This window comes from Strix aluco, chromosome Z (assembly GCF_031877795.1).
Source record: "Strix aluco isolate bStrAlu1 chromosome Z, bStrAlu1.hap1, whole genome shotgun sequence".
Taxonomy (NCBI): domain Eukaryota; kingdom Metazoa; phylum Chordata; class Aves; order Strigiformes; family Strigidae; genus Strix; species Strix aluco.
Window position 1 is genome coordinate 75,157,324 of NC_133971.1, and position 16,316 is coordinate 75,173,639.

The 16,316-nt window shown below is 49.5% G+C and overlaps 1 long non-coding RNA gene and 1 pseudogene across 1 annotated transcript; one reads left to right on the plus strand and one right to left on the minus strand.

Annotated features, from left to right (window-relative positions):
* The first annotated feature begins 5,541 nt into the window (after positions 1–5,541).
* LOC141918819 (uncharacterized) lies at positions 5,542–7,965 on the plus strand (annotated as a pseudogene).
* A 4,499-nt stretch (positions 7,966–12,464) lies between these two features.
* Positions 12,465–13,304, minus strand: LOC141917906 (uncharacterized). Its single transcript, XR_012621513.1, has 2 exons — positions 13,024–13,304; positions 12,465–12,647 (listed from the first exon to the last, which is right to left on the minus strand). It is a non-coding gene; the product is annotated as an uncharacterized LOC141917906 (long non-coding RNA).
* Between the last annotated feature and the right edge of the window lie 3,012 nt (positions 13,305–16,316).

The window sequence follows — 16,316 nt, forward strand, 5'->3', positions numbered from 1 at the left end:
GAGTGGCAGGAAGGAGCAGTAGCATATTTTGGTGACAGGACTAGAAGAAAAAGTCACCAGAGTTATTTCTTTCACATCTGGTATTAACTTTTAGATGTACCGAAACCCCAGGAGGTGGCTCTATAGATAAAAAACATTTCAGGTGGCTTTCTTGGAGGAGTCTAAGGCTGCTACCTGGGATCTCAGGTCCCTGAAGCAGGGCTCAAGACAGTGTGGGACATGTCTGTGAGGAATCTTGGGCAGATCCCAGAGAAGAGAGTGTCCTTTGAGGGAGAAAAAACCTCTTGGGTATCTTCCTTGGAGGAGTCTGGGGCTGCTACCCAAGATTAGGCCTCCCCAAAGGAGAGGTGGAAAGACTCCAGGACATGCCTGGGAGGAGTCTCGGGTGGATCGTGGAGCAAAAATCTTCCTTTAGAGGAGAAAACACAACTCGGGTATGTTCCTCTGTGCTAGTTTGTTCTTGAGTGGACAGGGAACAAAGTGATCTATACAACGGATGAATTTGATCAAATACGCGAGTACTAGTGTAGCCACTCTGCAAACATAATATCATTCCTTCTAACTGAGCTTATTCAGTAATCTTCTGGGATATGACAGTGCATGCAGTTCTTGCAGTGAACTTTTGAAACTCTGAAGTTGTTCCGTAGGCTGATGATTTAATATTTTGTCTTGAAAAGGTTCTGCTTTTTGATGGCTCTTGCAACTACATTGACCCACAGACATTCCAGTCTCATCAGCGCTGCCAGTTGCTTTTGAGCAACCTTAGCACAGTCTTGAATTTTTTTCCAACAGAAGCACAAGAGCTTACTGAAAAAGGTTTGTAATAGCATTGCTAAACCTTTGGTATGTTTTATTAATATTTAGAATGATGCTTGGGTTGTAATTGTGGAAAAAAGAGCTTTTGTCATTGTTGATGACTGGAAGACAGTCAAATTTAGCTGGGAGAAGGGGCTTAAATCTGAGAAGTTGGGAATACCACTTAATATGCATAAGTTCAGGAAAACTGTTGTGGAGTTCATGCAAGTGGGTAGGGGAGGCTGCATTCAGCAAGAAGCTGTGTAAGCAGCTGGGTTGAAATTACAGCAACTGAGTGCAGTAATGCTGAAAACCATTCTTTTTCATTCTTGTGGTGCTAGGGCCTGAATAATAGGCCCTGAAACAAAGTTGACCTCTAGATGAACCTCACAACCAAACGTTATCCATTATTAGTATCTGCTAATTAGTAAAATCTGTATTACCATTAGTGTTAATTATTAGTATCTGATCATTAATGAAATATGAATGCTCACTAGTGGCAGATGCAGCCTGGACAGAATATAATCAGTAGTGAGGATGAAATGTCATGAGAATGTACCCAACTTCCCTTGTTCAGCCTTGTTCAAGGCTGAGAACCCAAGTGTTTGGCCTTGTTAGAAACTCCCTTGGTTCTCCCTGCCGAGCCCTGGCCAGGCTCTGGGTGGAATCCAACAGGAGGATGAAACCAGATGTTTCTGCTCAAAGAAAAGTGCAAGTCTTTCTGACTTGCTGATTTTTGGGTATATAAGGCTGGACCCGCTCACAGCGACTCTGGATGCCTCAGCTATGACGCAGCGCACAGGATTTCCCACTCGCCGGGAAAGGCTCAGCAAATCCTCGCTGCACCCGGGGCTGCCCAGCGCCTGCGGGTCTGGATGGTGGGAACGGGTGCAAGTGGGGATGGATCTTCCTTAATCACTATCCTCCCCATCGTGTAGTAATGATTAGGTGCATTACCTTGCTTATTCTTATTTTTCTGTAATTAACTGTATGTAGTAATGATTAAGTGTACTATTCTGTATTTTTCTTATTGCTCATTTTCTGTATTACTTGGTTATATCTTTTAATTATTAACAGTAAAATAAATCTACTCTTTTTACTCTGGTGTCTGAATTTAATTGGCAACCTCAATCAGCAGAGCAATTCTTAGCTAGCAATTTATAATTGCATGCAAATATTGTATTGCAAATTGCTAAAAAATATAAAGGAAGCATAAATGAGTAACTTCTGAAGTAAGTAAATTGGGTTTCTATAGCTTTTTGTGTTGTTAGTTGCCCTTGCACTATTGAGGGGAAAAAAAAAGAATATCCCTTTGCTGTAGTAAAAGCCTCTGTTATGTGAAAAAGACATGTCTTATTCATGAGTGTATTTAAAAGTTCAGGCTTTATTTTTTTTTATTTTAGCCTTCAGTGAATGTGGCTCTTTATAGGGATTGCTTTTTGTTTTGGTGGTGGTTGTGGGTTTTTTCTTCAAATAAGGAAGTGATACAGAGTGAAAAATGGAAAGACAAAGATTTCTACTGTGTTATTTTTATACTTTCTGTTTAAGATGATGAAGGGAGTTTTGTCAAAATTAAAGGAATTGCATAACAAAAATCATCTTATGCCTTTTTTCAGGTTTTACAGACTTGACAAATCAGCAGGTGGTAACTGACCTCATTTCTTGGTATGCACAAGTGGTCACCTGGTTCTGTCGACCCAGTCTCCTTCCAGAGGGTGTAGGTAAGCCTAAACTGTAACCCATTTGTGACAAGGAGACTCTCCAGTAAGTGATTCCTATGAACACATGCTCAGCCCTGTTTCTGTAAATATTTCATCGATAACAAGTCGTGTTGGTTCAGTTGCAGCGTGTGTTGAAATTCTGTTCGTGAAACTGAGACTACTGTGTTTTTTCAAATAGCGTAGAGCAATGCAAGCAGTTTCTTTCCTGGATGCTTTTTAGAAAGAACAGTATGCCTCTGACTTCAAGGAGTTGCTTGTGTCCACAGCTTGAAATACTTGTAATTTCAAACACATTACTATTAAACAAGAAATACTGTAATGCTTGTTTCTACAGTAAAAGCATTACCTACATGTTTTGAACTTTTTATTTATTGCTTGAGGAAGAAACACACCTTGGAAAAACTTCTTTATTTGGATAGATTAGAAATTCAGTTGTCGGCCTTAATTGTCTTACAAATGCTCATGCGACATGTTTAAAAACCTTCCCTTTGAGAATTGTTGGGATTTTTTTATAGCGAACTTCAGCTTACACTACATATTCTGAATGCTACATCAACTTGAAATGGCACTTGAGACAAGAAGGAATTGAGTCTGGTGTCTTACATCCCTTTTAGCAAAGGCAGAAACAGGACTGGCTTCTTTCAAAATTGGAGTCTTGCCTGTGCTTGAGGCTTAGCTTGTACAATCTTCTGTCTTTTTAGTCCAAAATTTTAGTTTAAAAATGTGATGTTACTTCTTTAACTTGCGTTTACTTTATTGCCTGTAGATGATGACATGCATTTGTCTAGACCATTCTACAATTATCCTCTGATTCAGAGCTGCTATACTGGTCATCGACAGAAGCTTGAGCATTTATCGAGGTAAGCTAGAACACTTCCACTGCAAATTCAGGAGTGGAAGGGAATGGCTTTTATATCAACAGTTGTGTTTGCTACGCTTAATGCGTGTGCTGGCAGTACTCTTGACTTCAGCAATGCCTGTGTTCTGTTGAATGCAGAGGTTACTTTCCTGTGTGCAATGTTTATATATACCTCTGCTTAGTGCTCTTGGTTGGTATCCTCATTTTTTTGTAGCATACTTAGTTCATTGGCTTGTCTGTGTAATTTGTTACTATTGAAAAAGATCATGTGATTAGGATAGGATCAGTGATCTCCAGTTCAGCAAAGCACGGTGTTCACGGAACAGTTGCTCTGGACACAGAAGAAAGCGTATTTTTTTAAAAAGATAATCTCTGTTATTGACTAGTAATAGATGGTCATAACTGTATTGGCCTAAATCTCCTACTCACAAGTACATTTGTGTGATTTAATAAGATAGTGAGAGTTACATGTAGTTGGCACATCAAGCACTCTACTGGGTCTTGGCTAAAAGTCACTGCCTACTGTAAAAAAATCTTATCCAAAAAAACACAAGGTAGGGAAGAATGAATGCATAATAGCTAGGTAATGCCCTGCTTATTCACTGAAATACCATAAATCAGTTTAGTCTGCAGGGATTGGAAAGTACTTAACTATTAACCAGAAAACCACCACCACCAAACCCCTCAAGATAATAAGGCAAATGCTTAGCTTGTCAGAGTTCAGTGTCATCAATATTTTCTTCCGTACCAAAGATTAAAAAATACATTTTCACAAATATGCTGGGAAAAAACCTCTTGATGTTCAGAAAAATCTGGAAATAATGAATAAAGATTAGAACAATATATTTAGAGATATACTTAAAACTCAATGTTTGGTAAAATCTGGAAGTGATGCACCCAGCAGACCCACGGCCTGGGGCTTGAGTGCCATGACACAGAAGATGTGGAAGAGACAGGTCTGCTCCTGCAGAGCTGCGGAGGGAGAAGTAGAAAACACTGGGGGGCTGAGAAGGAGCCCACATGTCCCCTGCCATGGGCAGCCCACCCAGCCCGTGCTGACCGCTGGCATGAGCAGGTTGTGGATGGGGTGGAAGTGCTTGGTGAGCCAGAGAGCTAAGATGATGTTGGGGAGGAGGAAGAAAGAGCAGCATCCCATGCTGAAGCTGGCGGCGTTCTGCAAGAAGAGAGTGTGTGGATCCCCGCTGGGCTGTGCTGGGAGAAGCAGCCCCCAGGGTCTGGGGGGGCATGGGGAGCCTTGCAGTGGCTGTTCCCAGTGGTGTGGCGGAGTCAGGGCTGCTGTCAACCCCAGCTGCCCCTAATTTGTGCCAGTCTGCCCGAGCCAGTGCTTTTGGCCAAGAGATCAATCCAAGCTTTCACTGCAACCCAGCCCCCAGAAGGGGGGCTTTGCAGTCCATGGGGCTTTTCTTCAGAAGCCTCTGTTGTCTTCCCCATGCTGCTCGGTGCCCCACTGGCCGTGCTGGGGCATGTCCCTGCTACTGCCCCAACCTGACGCCCCAGGCAGCATCAGCCCACTCCGTACCTCATGGTCTGGCAGCGGCTCAGCCTTGCTGCCTCCCCTGCCAGCTGTGCGTTGGCCTTGTTCCCCAAGGAGCCTTTTTGAGGCCCCTTGGCGTCTTCTCTAGGGGGCTCTTTCTCCTCGCCACCTCTGCGCAAAGGCAGGCTCCTCGCTCAGCTCAGCTTTTCAGGGCCCAGTCAGGCATCTTGATGTAGACTTCCAAAGTCATCTCGGACACTGCCTGGTTCGCTTCCTGAACTTCATGGGAAAGCCATGAACGACCACAGAAAAGAACCACGGCAGCGGGCAGTTCAGCGTGGCTGGTAAGCACCTGCAGAGGCAAACGGTCAGTGTCAGAAATGCAAGGCCAGCCTTGTTTATGGTAGCTGGGTCCTTTCCACAGGGTGCGGTCCTTCAGAAACAGACTGCTCTAGTGTGGGTCCTCCTGCTCCCGTGTGGGCAGCTCTCCGTGGGGCTAGCACCGTCGCTGATGGGCTCAGCTTTGGCCAACGGTCTGTCTAGGAGCTGGCTGCAGCTTGCTCTGCTGGATGTGGGGGAAGCTTCTGGCATCTTCTCACAGAAGCACCCTGTGGAAAGGACCCAGGCTGGAGCAGTTTGTGAGGAAGGGCTCACGCTGGAGAAGTTCAGAGATGACTGTCTCTCGTGGGTGGGACTTCACGCTGGAACAGGGGAAGAGTGTGAGGACTCCTTCCCCTGAGGAGGAAGGAGGCAAACTGACCACAGCCCCCATTGCCCTGTAGCCTGCCCCTACCCCAGTACCAAAACCTGGTCACATAAACCCAATGCAGGGAAAAAGAAGCAGTTGATCCAGCTGAGCTGAGTGGGGACTATGAGCTGCCTGGGTCATGGCCTCAATGCCACCCACAGCCTCCCTGTGCCACATGGCAAATGCATTTATGACTATTGCCTATCCCCAAGGCCACCAACTCACACCTGTGTACCTGCTGCTCTTCCAGGAGCTTCTGCGATGCGCATGGTGATTTGGGGGCTGATCTGTTGGGCTGCAACTGCTCCATCCCTGACGCGCAGCTAGTCTGGAGGATTGTGTCACAGGTGGAGTTCTGTCTCTCTGACAAGAACCTGGCCAAGGATCCTTTCCTCCGGAAGAACAAGATGGGCTTCATCAGCCTCAAACTGCTGATGTCCTTCAAGAAGGTAGGCAGCCCATGGCGCTGGCCAGCTGGGGTGGGAATTGGCCTTCATGTGGAGGATGTCGGAGTGTCTGGGTGTGCTCTGGCTGTCTCTGGTGGAGTGTACTGGGAGGTCCAGGCTCTACTCAGGCTGTCTGTGTCCCGGTGAAGTGCTGATGGTGCAGAGCTGGGCTCTGCTCTTTGCGTTCAATGTGCTGCAGCAGTTCTCCAGCCAGGGAGGGTGGCTGGGGAAGTGGTGAACAGTCCTCAAACCAACCCCAGGGCTGGATTCACCTCTTCTGCCCATGGTACTCCCAGGCTCCTTTGGGAGAGATCATTCCTCAACCAAACTCTGCAGGAAGGTGCTGGTGGTGTGACGTACGGGAAAGCTGCAGCTTGTTGTCGCGGTCCAGGGGGGACTGGGGACCTTCTGCGAACCCCAGAGATGCTCATGTGAAAGGGGGATATTGCCTTGCCGTGACTTCAGGTTGATGGGGTTGCAGCCTGCCTAAAGGACGGGTTTAGAGTGGTCCCTGCCGGGGGAGACTCACAGGGACATGGTGGCCCCCTCTCTCCCGTTGGTGATATACCTGATGCGCGACTACTGGCTCACGCTCTGTGCCCTGCAGTGCTCAGAGCTGCTGGAGGTGAAGGAGGAGCGCACCAGATGGAGGTGGACAGGGTTGAAGAAGCACCTCTGAGGAGCTCGGGAGCAGGCAACTGCCCTGTGTCAGGTGTCAAGCGAGCGGGGCAGAAGGGGGCTTGGCTGAGCAGGGACCTGCTCGCTGAGCTGCAGAGGAAAAAGGAATTGCACCATCTCTGGGAGAAAGGTCAGGCTTGGCAGGAAGACGGCAGAGCTGTCACAGGGACACGGTGGTCCCCTCTCTCCCATTGGTGAAATACCTGATGCGCGACTGGTGGCTCACGCTCTGTGCCCTGCAGTTCTCGGAGCTGCTGGAGGTGAAGAAGGAGGGCACCAAATTGAGGTGGTGAGTCCCTGTCCTCACATTCCTGCTGAGCATCCCCCTCAGCAAACTGCTGCTGGCCTGGGATCTGGTGCCGCAGGAGCAGGACATGCTGCTGCTGCTCCAGAAGAACTTCCCTGAGACCATCACGAGGATGTTCAGCCCCTTCAGCACCATCGCCTCCATCTGAACCCTGTGGCTGGGCCACAAGCTGCCTTCGGATGTGCAGAAATACACGTCGTGCTTCCCTGAGCTGCTGAGCAAGTGCTGTGCGCTGGAGGAGTACGAGAGTATGGAGGGCAGCCGCGGGGCCTTTGAGGACCTCGGCTGCCAAAGCCACCCGGGTGGTGAGAGCTTCAGGGTGGTCCAGCTCTGCAGGAAGGGCTCCAAGAAAAAACGTGGGGCCAAGAGGGAGGCAGTGGAGGAGCTAGTGGACCAGCTGGGTTGGAAGGTGCAGGCAGCAGCTGTGACCTTCTTCTGCAGCATTGGAGACTCCCTGCTCTGCAGCTCTCCAAAGATGGACAGTGCCCCAACATCACTGTCCCCCCTCCTGAACAAGGACTCCTCGGTGGCCACCTGGCCCAGCAGTGATTTCAAGCCCAGCAACTCGGGCAGTGCCTTCACCAGATCGCTCCTCACCAGCAAAGTCTTCCCTGCGCTCGGGACAGGCTTGGGCACCGGCAGCTGCTATGGCCTCTGCTCCAGCACCGAAAGCCACCGCTGCTGTGGCTGGGGGAGTGGGGCGAGTGCCGGGGTACCCTGGAACAGCAGCCCCTCTCCTGATGCCAGACCTCCTCCTGGAAATCCCCTGGCAGCGAGGCAGGAGCCTGAGCCCCCTTGGCCTGTGAGGGAGGGGGCTTTGCCGGCCCAAAGGCCTGATGGCACCAAGAGCTTCTGCAGCAGCACTGGGAGAGGAGTTCATCCTCTGGCACTGAGGTCCCTTTACGTTGGGTTCTAGGCTTTGCTTTTCTTTTGTCCCTCTGTTGAGCACAGTAACTCTTTGTGGCCCCTGAGAGATGCAGGCAATGGCTGCGGGGGTCAAAGAAACATCTGCACGGAGCCATCAGCAGCCCTGAGTGAGGGAGAAGGAGCCGTGCTGGGGTGGTGGGACCCTACAGGGGCACCCACTGAGCCAGTCCCCATTGCCAACGTCCCCTGGCTCTGTGCCAGGCACGTGGGGAGCTCGTGGCCGGGGCGATGCCTGCGGGGTGAGCTGCTATGCCAAAGGGACGGGGTCGCAAATCGGGAGGGGACTGTCTTGTGGGAGTGCAAACAGGAGAGATGGCCCCAAGTATTTGGTAAATACTCTGGCTGTGGGCTGTACTGGGCACACATCAGCCAGGCGAGGGCAGGGACACTCGCCCAGGCTTGCTGAACCCCCGTTATGATGTTTCCCCACAGTTGTGGTCGTGCCAGTGGTGTTGATGTCAGCAGATGGCTCCTCGCTGTGCCCGTAACCAGGGATGGAGGTTGGCAGAACCGAGGGGGCTGAGGTACCGATCTCCTTGATGGTTCTAAGGCTGGAGGTGTTGCTCCGCAGGCAGGGCAGGCAAGGGAAGGGCTGGCAGGCGATGTGAGGGAGAGGTATGATGCTGCAGGCCTGACAGTCAGTGAGGACGTAGTTGGGAGCATTGGGGTGAGGATGAGGGGGATGGAAAACAAAGCAGATGTCCTAGTGGGTGTCTCCTGCCGCTCGCCCAGCTTGGAGTCTGGTGCAGAGCTGGGGGATGTTGGGGATGGGGGCTGGCATGGTGGGTGCTCCCAGAGGGTGCCCCCAGCTCAGCGCCTGCCCGGGGTGCAGACCGGATCCCCCACCCCAGCGGCATCACTGGGACTGCCCTAAGGAAGGGGCTCAGCCCCTGACCCACCTGCGGTGCTGGGGGACTGCCCCGACAGGGACCTCATCCTGTACCGTGGGCCAGCCAGCCCCGGGGAGCTGAGGCTGCTTCCCGCAGGCACTGTGGCCTGTGCTGGCCCCAGGGTGTTGAGCTCGAGCGGGAAATGGGCAGTGAAGAGAGATGAAGTTTCCAGGCGCTTTCTGGCTGGTGCAGTGATCAGCGTCTCCATCCGCAACTGCACGTTCACCTGCAATGCCGTCTGCAGGCGTGTCTGCGCCTGGAGTGGGATCTGCCAAAGCACCTCCACCTGCAGTGGTACCTGCGCAGGAATGCAAAGCGCAACAGCATCTACGGTGTGGTGCAGGCAGTAGTGTCTGAGGGAAAATAGTGTCTGCAACAGTGTCTGCCCCTGCAGTGGCATCGGCAGGGGTGTCTGCGTCCGCAGTGACATCTGCAAGGGTTCCTGCAATGGCCGTGGCAGCTGTGGGGGCATCTGCCGTGGTGTCCCCATCTTCAGTCGGGTGTTCACCTGCAGTGCTCGCTGTTGGTGTTTGCTCCTGGAATGACATCTGCAGTGGGGTCTGCGGTGGTACCTGTCTGCAGCTGAATTGGCTTCCGAGGGACCTGCAGCTGGTTTGGCGTCTGTAACGGCGTGTGCGTCTGCCGGGGTGTGTCAGTCTGCGATGGCGTCTGCGTCTGCCATGCTGTTAGCATTGGTTTCTGCATCTGCAGGGTTAGGAGGGATGGACCGTGTGTCTGCAAAGGTGTCTGCAAGGGTATTTCATTCTGCAGGGCCATCTGCAGTGGTATCTGCATCTGCAGTGGTATCTGCAGTGGTATCTGCATCTGCAGTGGTGGCATCTGTCGTGACCCGGACTGGAAGCCCAGAGAGTCACAACGGTTCAGTGATCCCCTCGGGTTAAATTAAGGTGAAACAACACCAGACAACCAGTTAAAATGTTTTATTGGCAGTAGAAAGCAATTTAGACTTGGAAAAGGATAATAAGCAACATGGTCTCTTATAAATCTCTGAGAAGGAAGGGAGGGGAAGGGGAAGGGGAAGGGGAAGGGGAAGGGGAAGGGGAAGGGGAAGGGAAAGGGAAAGGAAGAAAGAGAGTCAAAGCAATCCGGATCAGCACCCCTGGATCCAGCACTGTCTCAGGTCCAGTGATCTTGGGTGGTGGGTGCACACCCAGCAAAGTTTCTGTCCCCTTGTAAGTTCATTTTATCAGCTGATTAGCATACTAGACGAGGAGGGGCAGGGATTCCACAAACTCATTTCCATGAGAGACGAGGATAAAGGTGGAGCGGGGGTTCCAGTTGAGTTGGTGAGTGGTCGTACTCGCCCTGCCCAGCTTTGGCTTTTCCTCTGTTCCCAGAGATTTTTGCTGACTTCACGCTTCTTATCGGTCACCCCAGAGGTGATCCCCTCTTACCAGTTCTTGTTACCACTTCAGCAGCGAAGGTGCGAAGTCATTAGCAGGGCAAGCACGGTGTCTGGCTTGCACAGCAGAGCCTCAGAGTGTCGGGCTTAGGGGTACTTGTGCCTGAGGGGAGACACCTGGTTTCACTCAGTCCAGTTTCCCCCCTTCGAGGCTCATCTGAGGAGTTTGTCAGTGCAGCTGCAAGGGAGTGGGGGGTGCAGCCTTCGATATGCTCCCGCTTCCCTGGGGGACATTCCTTCGACTAATCCAAAGGCCACAGCTTGTCCTGGAGGCTTTCTGTGTCGATGAATGTTTGAGGCATCAATTCCTTCAGTTCCTTACAGCACCTGGGACGTGTTTATTGGTACACGTGGTGGAACTGGTACCTGTATGTGTAATTGTATCTGTACCTCCGACTGTATCTGTGTCAGCAATTGCATCTGAGTGTGTTCCAGTGCCCATATCTATAGCTCTTTCTCTGCCTGTGTAGAGAAAGAACAATGTGTAATTTTGCCCATCTCTGGCGTTGTACCAACGTCTGTCACTGTATTTGTATCCATCTCTATATCCTCATCCCTATCTCTGTCGGTGGCTGTTCGTGCAGCTACCTGTTAGTTACCTCTGCCTGTGGCAGCACAGCTCTGTGCTGGTGCTGTATATGTGTAATGGCTCCTCTGTCTCACGGTACCTCAGTCAGTCATGGTGCCACTTGCTGTATCTGCCGCTGCTTGTCTCGTTGAATGCGTCCTTTTATCTGTGACTGTACTTGTACCCTAAACTGCATCTGGAACTGTCTGTGTATCTGGAATTGTAGCTGTTTTGTGCCTCATCTGCAACTGTATCTGCAATTCAGTGTGAGTCTGTGTCTGTAATTATATTGACACGGGTGATGGAGCCAGTGCCTGTATTTCTGATAGTGCCAGTATCTGTCTCTCTAATGGTGCCTGGACCTGTAACTGTACCTGTAACTGTATCTGCATTGATAATGCATCTGCAGTGGTGTCCGCAGTGCAAATCCTTTCTGTAGTTCCATCTGGAATAGTATTTGCATCTGCAGTGGTATCTGCAGCCGGAATGGCATCTGCATCTGCATTTGTGTCTGAAATTGCACATGCATGGGCATGAATAAAAGAATTCCCTTTGTAATCCTGTACGTTGTGTCCCAGCCTCTCTCCTTGGTCAGCACGAGCCAGTTGCCAAATTTTGGTGACAGCTCCCCATGTAGCGGTACCAGCACCAGTTCTACCACAGTTGGGAGTGGAGAGGGAGAGGACAACACCAACCCAAAAGCACCCCAAGCCCCTGCTCATCCCCACGGATGGGGCAGGATGGGGCAGCACACACATGTCAGTATCGTAGGGCCACCAGTGCCGGCCCCATCCCTTCCCCTTGGACACAAAATTCACGTCCCCAAAAAAATCATGCTTGCAATGGGAGATTGCAGATCTGGGGAGATTGTTGGGATCGGAAACCATCATGGGGTTGAGAAATCGTCATTGACATGGGAAACCATTGTGGGGATGGGAAATACTCATTGGAGACAGGAACCCAGCAGGATGGGGAACCGCTGAGATGGGATTTGTGGTGTGAAGAAGCAAAACCCTGTAAGGCTGGCTGAAGCAGGTGCTGGTGGAATGATCACCATGGGGCCAGACCCCCAAAACCCTGTTTGCCCCAAACAGACCCCGCACTGCCCAACCACCATGGCAGATGCAGTAGCAGGCTCCTGCTCCTCCTCAGGCTCCTGCTCTCCAGGGAACTCCCCCGCCAGCTCTGCCCGCCAGGCTCTCACCCCATCACCCCTCTTCGCTTCCCCCTGCAGAGAGGTTCCCTTCCAGCTTCTGACAGCATCAGAGGTGCCCAGCGGGAGCTTCACCACCCCAGCCATGTCACCGCTGGTCCCTGCCTGAGTGCTGCCCTCTGTCATGGCGCTGCCAGTGTCCCGTGAGCCTGCCCAGGTCCACACTGTCACCTGCCAGCTGGCCCAGGCCACCGCCTGGTAGGGGGTCCTCAGGGCCCCTGGGCCCCCGGGCAGGTGTGTTGTGGGTGGGTGTTTTAGATCACTTGAAGAGACACTGTGGAAGGTATTAGCAAAAAGTGATTTTAATGTGATGTTATAGAAGTGTGACTTCGCAAAGTTCGATGGCAACGTTGACTCTATAACTTACTACATGGAAGAAACATACAAAGGAAAATCAAGTTAGAATTTATTTAAAATTATTTACACAGAGACCAGAGACATAAAAAGGTAAGGGAGACCCTCCTGTTGAGTCACAAAGTTCAGAATGGACCCCCTTGCTTTCTAAACTCCTTCTCAGAGAGACGTCTAGGTGAGGCTGGATCCAGGCTTAGTCGCAGACTTGGTCAACAGTTTATGTCTAATGGAAAAAATATAAAGGGTAATTCTTATTAATATAAATGGTAACTCTTGTTGAGTTATTACACCAATTTGTGGGGGAACGAGTGATTATGGATCCTACACAATTTGAGGTAGCAGCAATTAAAGATTTATTAACACTGTTACGGTAAACCACAAGATTAGATTGAACAGTTTTTAACAATATTTAATCATCAACCAATTATCAGAGTGATTTAAAAAAGTTGTTATAGTCAACACTACAAACTTCCCTAAATCGAATGCGTAAACACAAACACACACACACACACATACAGAATTTAACCTATGATAGTAAATTATTGGTACCAAACGATCTTTGAAACTTTGAAGAAATCTGATTGTAGTGAATTACTCACTATTCTGCATCATCAGCATTTGTCAGCAGATGATCTTCGAACCCTTTATCTTCACTGGCATCTATCAGCAGATGATCTTGGAAATCTTCCTTTGAAATCCTCAAGAAATCTATTATTTGAAATCCTCGTGATATCTACCCTGAGAGGCATCCCAACTCAGAGATACTGGGTCACAGCCTGCTGTGATCCCGGAGAGCTCAAAGGGTCTTACTCAGGATTGCTATTTACAGGATCACAAGATGATTGACTTTGGTCAGTATTTTTTTTTCATTTTGGCCATATCGTTGTTTAAACCTGACCGACAGCCAAACACCACACAGCCGCTCACTCACGTTCTCTGCACAGGGGTTGGTGGAGGCAACTGGATGGGTAAAGGTAAGGAAACTTGTAGGTTGAGATAAAAACAATCTAAAAATTTAAATGAGATTAAAATACTTATAATAATTATAGCAATAATAGAATATACAAACAAGTGATGCACAGCGTGATTGCTCACCACCCACCGACCGATGCTCAGCCCTTCCTGGTTAGCGATCTCAGAGGAGAGAAAATCCGGGAGCTGCAACCGTGGAAGAGAGGGAGAGCAAACTTCCTGGCCAACCCTCCTCTATACACTGAGCATGACGTCGTATGATACAGAATATTTCAGTGGCCAATTTGGGTCCATCGCTATGGCTGTGCTCCCTCTCAGCTTTTTGTGCACCTGCACACGGGCAGGACATGGGATGTGGGAAAGTCCTTGATTCCTTAGCAGCAACTGAAAGCATCGCTGCATTATCAACTTTATTCTCATACCAAATCCCATACTGGATCTGAAACACAGCCCTGTTTTAGCTGCTGAGAAGAAAAATTAGCTCTGTCCCAGCTGAAACTGGGACAGTATCCACCCCTCATTCCATAACATTTACATTATGCTCAGGTTCCATGTTCGCCATTACATTCTAATTAACCATACCTCTTTTCCTTTTTTTTAATGTACACACATAGATACCATTCCCTTGGGCTACTGTCGGGGAAAGCAGCTGGTTTGCCGATAACCTGGTTGAAGAAGAGTTTGACCTTGACAAGATTCCGGTGTACCCTTGAGATAAGGAAGCTTTGGTTAAAGCAGAAAACTTTCAAGGAGTTACTGACTACATAGCAGGATGAAGCATGCAGGGAGGAAACTGATCAAGGTTATCCAGTGAGAATGTTAAAAACAACTTTTTGAATAGTTACATTGTAACACTCTGGCACCTGAAATACATAAAAATGCATGCTTTTAGTAATAAAAATACTAGCCGTTTCTTCACCCATGTGAGTCTGTGTATGTCGCTTTGTCTGTCTATAAAGCGACACTGTTAGCCAGAGAAAAAGAGCCCAACTTCCGGCACTGTTCGCCAGGCAGAAAGAGCACAAATTGCTGCGCTGTTAGCCAGGGATTAAGAGCCCAACTTCCTTCGATGTGATCCAGGGATAAAGAGACCAAATTCCTGCGCTGCTAGCCAGGGATAAAGGGCCCACCTTGCTCCACTGTTAGCCGGGGATGAAGAGACCACCTTCCTACACTGCTAGAAAGAGATTAATAGCCCAAATTACAGCACTGTTAACAAGGACAAAAGAGCCCACTTACCTGCTCTGTTAGCCACGGATAAAGAGCCCAACTTGTTACGCTGTTAGCCAAGGATAAGGAGTCCACCTTGCTGCACTGTTAGCCAGAGATAAATAGCTCATCTTCCAGCGCTGTTAGCCAGAGATGAAGAGCCCACCTTCCTGCTCTGGTAGCCACGGAAAAAGAGACGATGTTCCTGCACTGTTAGCCTGAGATTAATAGTCCAACTTGCTACACTGTTTGCCACGGATAAAGAGCCTAACTTGCTGCACTCTTACCATGGATAAATAGACCACGTTCCTGCGCTGTTAGCCAGGGACAAAGAGCCCACCTTGCTGCACTGTTAGCCAGGGATAAAGAGCCTACATTACTCTGCTGCTAGACAGAGCTAAATAGCCTAACCTACTGCGCTGTTAACAAGGGATAAAGAGCCCACTTACCTGCTCTGTTAGCCAGGGATAAATAGACCATCTTGCTGCGCTGCTAGCCAGAGATAAATAGCACAACTTACTGCACTGTTAGCCAGGGATAAAGAGCCGACATTCCTACACTGTTAGCCAGATATAAAGAGCCCAACATGCCACGCTGTTTTCCCAGGATCAGCAGCCCACCTTGCTGCACTGTTAGCCAGAGATAAATAGCTCATCTTGCTGCACTGTTAGCTAGGGAAAAACAGTCCACCTTGCTGTGCTGTTATCCAAGAATCAGGAGCCCATCTTGCTGCACTGTTAGCCAGAGATAAATAGCTCATCTTGCTGCACTGCTTGCCAGGGATAAAGAGCCCAACTTCCCGCACTGGTAGCCACGCATAAAGAGACGATTTTCCTGCACTGTTAGCCTGAGATTAATAGTCCAACTTGCTACATTGTTTGCCACGGATAAAGAGCCTAACTTGCTGCACTCTTACCGTGGATAAATAGACCACGTTCCTGCACTGTTAGCCAGGGACAAAGAGCCCACCTTGCTGCACTGTTAGCCAGAGATGAAGAGCCCATCGTACTGTATTGTTAGCCAGGGATAAAGAGCCCACCTTCCTACGCTCTTAGCCAAGGATCAGCAGCCCACCTAGCTGTGCTCTTAGCCAGGGATTTAGAGCCCCCCTTGCTGCGCTGGTAGCCAGGAGAAAAGTAGCTCATCTTGCTGCACTGTTAGCCAGGGATAAAGAGCCCAACTTCCTGCGCTGGTAGCCACAGATAAAGAGACGATCTTCCTGCACTGTTAGCCTGAGATTAATAGTCCAAATTGCTACACTGTTTGCCACGGATAAAGAGCCTAACTTGCTGCACAAATACCATGGATAAAGAGACCACCTTTCTGCACTGTTAGCCAGAGATAAAGAGCCCAACTTGCTGCACTGTTTGCCAGGGATAATGAGCCCATATTCCTGCACAGCTGGCCAGGGATAAATAGTCCTTCTTCCAGCGCTGTTAGCTAGGGATAAAGAGCCCACATTCCTGCGCTGGTAGCCAAGAGATAAATAGCTCATCTTGTTGCACTGTTAGCCATGGATAAAGAGCCCAACTTGCTGCTCTGTTAGCCAAGGATGAAGAGCCGACATTCCTGCACTATTAACCACGGATAAAGAGCACAACATGCTACACTGTTATCCAAGTATCAGGAGCCCACCTTGCTGCACTGTTAGCCTGAGATTAATAGTCCAACTTGCTACACTGTTTGCCAGGAATAAAGAGCCCAACTTGCT